At 38.9% G+C, this 4370-nt stretch overlaps 1 pseudogene; it reads left to right on the top strand.

Moving 5' to 3' along the window:
- The first annotated feature begins 3260 nt into the window (after positions 1-3260).
- LOC123253568 lies at positions 3261-3774 on the top strand (annotated as a pseudogene).
- Positions 3775-4370: the final 596 nt, after the last annotated feature.

Below are 4370 nucleotides of genomic sequence, written 5' to 3'. Positions count from 1 at the left end.
AAATAATCAAGGTGAATTACTTTTGATATTCTTGTAGCAGCACAGTGGGAAACTCTGGGGCACAACTGTCACCAGTAAAGACCTGAGCATTGCGAAAGGTTGATGATGAGGATGATAAGGATGCTGGAATGTTCTAGATTTTCTTGGATATTGGGGCAGAGACCCAAATTGGATCAGATAGTGATACTAATGGCTGCCCATCCATGCACAATTACAACTGGGCAAAGTTTGTTTGATGTGTTCTGTACTGTATCCCTGTGCCCCAACCTATGCTGTCTCTGGCTGCCTAAATCTCTCCTTTCCTACTCATATTGAAGCCCCACTTTTAGAACTTCATCACAATCTACACACTGACATCCCCCAACCCAAAACAAAACAGTTTTTCTGTTTCTTTGTTTGATTGGTCAAAGAATCATAGAACTGCAGAATGCTGGAGTTAGAAAAGAAAGAGATGCCAAGACAACGTAAAATTGCTGCCAAGGAAGAGAGCAGGAGAGAGCTAGCCCAGAGAAGAGCTCATCTGGGGTGTGGCACCCAGGAAAAAAGCAGGCCATATGGTAACATATTTTAACTAACTACTCATGCTGAAGGACTATCAATGCTGTCAGTGCCCCCTACATCTTGGTGTCAGGGGAAAGGCCCAGTTGACCCACTCTTAGTTATAGCTCTAAGTGAATAGTAATCAAGTATGGTTGCCAACAAAACTGACTCTGAAGAGTTTTTTGAGAATAAACTGTATGTTGCCAACAAACAAATTTTAAAAATTATATGCAAAACATGATCCATGCCCTCATGGGGCTTACAAGATAGTGGAGAGAGAGGAAGTATGCTGAGGTAATAATAATGCAAAATAATAGAGAAGGAACTACATTAGGGATGGAAGAGTAGAAAGGTGCCCAGATGGACACTCAGAGAAGTTAGGTTCAAATTTTACCTTGGTTATGCAATACTTTATGACCTTGGGCAAGTCATTTAGCTAGGATTCATATTTCCTCACCTGAAATATAAGGGAGTTGGAGTAGCTGATCTATAATTTCCTTTCTAGCTCTAAATCCTATGAGAAGGGGGAAACAAAGTACCCTTAGACGGTAATGATTTGTCTCCATTAAACATGTCATTTCATGGCCTGTTTATCTAAGTTATAACTTGGAAAGGCATTTAATGCCCCAATTAAACAACTTCAAATTCCTTCTGGGAGTCCTACGTGCAGTCTGATGACTAAAACCATTGACTCCCAGTGCATCTAAGCACTCTAAAATAGGGGAGAGGGAGTTAAAATCTTTTATTGCTAAGCAACTAATTATGGCCAAATGGATAATTATTGAGTTCTATTGACATCAAATAAAAGTGACCTCTGCCTTAGGTGAAGAGAAATGTGTTGTAAAATGGACCACTTTACCTACAGACCAAATAGGCAAAAGCCTCTGTGGCAAAGACTAGGAAGTGGAATACCAAATATCTGCCCCTAATTCAAATCTTTAAGTGTCTCCCATTGGTCACTGTTTTGACTCAAAGTATTGAAGTCCTCCGTAAAAATACAAAGGCTACTTGGAAAGTGGTAACCCAGTAAGTCATTCATGACTGCCTTTCTAACAGTTACCAGATTACCATGATCATCTGGCTGCTCAGATGATGTGAGAAAAAGGGATTTCCAGCAGCTAAGAGATCTCATAGGGGTTAAGTAGCTCTCATATGAGGATATCAGAATAAAGAAAAGAGTCAATGGATAGCTACAGCAGATCAATTGTACCTTCTAAGTCCTTGACTCAGGGTTAATCCCAAATCTAGAGCTTATGGACAGCCCTTGAGAATTGGACTTATGAAGTGTCTGAGCAGTTTTCAAGATGGCAATAACTTAGTAAAGTAAAGGTTATATAAGCTGATATTTTCCATACCCTTTTACCTCCTTTGCCCCTACTCCAACAATAATGAACCATAATCCCGATCACCCTGGGTGAATGGAATATAAGATCATAGTTAAATTGGAAAGGATTTTAGAGATTATCCAAACTAAATCTTTTACTTTACATATATGAGAAAAGTGAGGAACAGAGAAGTTCACTGATTTTCCTAAGGTCACATAGCTAGTTGGTAGCAAAGAGTCTTTTAATATGAGTCTTCTGGCTCAGAATTCAGTGCATATTCTACTCCAACATAATGTTCTTCTGTCCATAGTGTGTAGGGCACTGGACTTGGAGTCAGAAAGACCTGGGTTCAAATCTGACCTCATATACCTATTAACTGACTGTATAACCCTGAATAGCTCATTTATATGAGCCTCAGTTTCCTTACCTGTAAAATGAGAAGATTTGACTTGATGACTTCCAAGGGCCCTTGCAGTTCTAAATCTACAATCCTATACTCTCCTGACAAGATGTGGCAAAGTAACTGGAACATACTTCTACCTTGTCAATGGTCCCTTTTGCCCCTTCTCTTCCCATTTCATCTTAATTAGATGAAAAGGGCATCAAACATTTAGCCTTCCACCCCATGATGCTAACACATTCCTGTCAGCTTTATAGCTGTGGGGAAGAGTGACATTTCATTTTATCACTTACTAGGATCCCAGTTGCTCTGAATCTCTGGAGCACCAACAATTTATCTCAAGCCATAAAAACAGCAAGGAAAAAACTGCAAGTGACCACTGGTTTTAAATACAGCATCTACTTTGGACTCAGGTATGGAACAAGCCATTTTAACAGCTACCTCAATTATTCAGGGCCTGTTTATGCAGTTTTTGAATTACTAATGGTCCTACCCTATTTTTTAGGATAGTTGATAAAGGGTGGTCTAGGGCAGGGAGAAGTGGGGAAACATGGCAACTGATTTTGCTCCTAACTACTACTTCCTGTACATGGAATAAAGGAGGTGCTGCAATTATAATAGAAAATATAACAATAACTGAGGGACAATTTGGTTATAAGTGATTTATTGGCTAGTCAATCAAAAAGTAATGGTGATGGACTCCTCAGTTAGTCCAAAGACCCCCAAGTCAAGCAAATTATAATAACCAAAAACATTTATTCAAATATATACAAAAGATCGATTAATCATAACAAAATAATTAACTAGGATACAACTCAGGATACAAAATTAAGTAATCTAATTTCTAATTGTAGGAAAGTTTAGGGGCCTTTTGAGTTGAGAGGAAGAAAGAATAGGTTTCAGCCTAGTTGGGAAGGGGATGAGTAAGTTGTGGAGTCTTCTTAAAATTAAAAGATGCTACTCTTCCAGAGGAGGCTTTCACGCTGTCATTGCAACCATGTCTCTTGTAATCCCCGAGAAGTTGAGGCACATTTTGCGAGTGCTCAACACCAACATTGATGGACAGTGGAAAATAGCTTTTGCCATCACAGCCATCAAGGGTGAGGGTCAAAGATATGCTCATGTAGTACTGAGGAAAGCAGACATTGACCTCACCAAGAGGGCTGGTGAGCTCACTGAAGATGAAGTGGAGCACGTGATCACTATCATGCAGCATCCTCAGCAAAACAAGATCCCAGACTGGTTCCTTAACAGACAGAAGGATGTAAAGGATGGAAAATACAGCCAGGTTCTGGCTAATGTTCTGGATGATAAGCTTCGTGAGGACCTGGAATGACTGAAGAAGATTCAGGCACAACATGGCCTTCAACACTTCTGGGGTCTCCAGGTCCGTGGCCAGCACACCAAGACTACAGGCCTTAGGAGTCACACTGTGGGTGTGTCCAAGAAGAAGTAATCATACTCACTGGCCTAGTCTATTAATAAATAGTTTATATCAAAAAATTAAAAGATGCTACTTTCTCATGGGTAAATAACAGAAAAATAACAAAATGGAGGAAAGTATATGTGGCAGCACAAGAAGGAATCTCTCTCACATACAACATACATACACAAATACATGCACACACACATGTGCAAGGCAATTATTTCTGTACTTGCCTTATAGATGATTTTATCCTTCAAAGAGGCAGCATGATATAGTATATCAAGCATTGTATTTGGGGCCAGTAAGATCTGTGTTCAAATCTCCTCTTTGCTACTTAATACTTGTGTGACCCTAGGCCAATCACTGAATTTCACTACACTTCAGTTTTCTTATACGTAAAACTAGGGGGATAAACTGAATGTCCTCTAAGAGTCCTTCACATTTTTAAAAATATGATAGTATAAAGTAGAAAAAATGAAAAAGAAAAATGCTAGTCTAAAAGCAACTCCTTTTAAAAACATTTTGTTGGGTGTTTTTATATTTTACATTGCTTTTATGTCCAACCTAACTCACTACTATCATTAGGTTCTTTTCTACATGTTTTAAACTGATTCTGAACATTTTACCTTCAATCTTTCATCAGGGTCTTTTCCTAGGAGTACTGTCTTCTTATTATATG

This window comes from Gracilinanus agilis, chromosome X, assembly GCF_016433145.1.
Source record: "Gracilinanus agilis isolate LMUSP501 chromosome X, AgileGrace, whole genome shotgun sequence".
In the NCBI taxonomy this organism is placed as follows: Eukaryota; Metazoa; Chordata; class Mammalia; order Didelphimorphia; family Didelphidae; genus Gracilinanus; species Gracilinanus agilis.
Note: the sequence above shows the minus strand (reverse complement) of the source record. Positions and strands in the feature narration are given on the sequence as shown.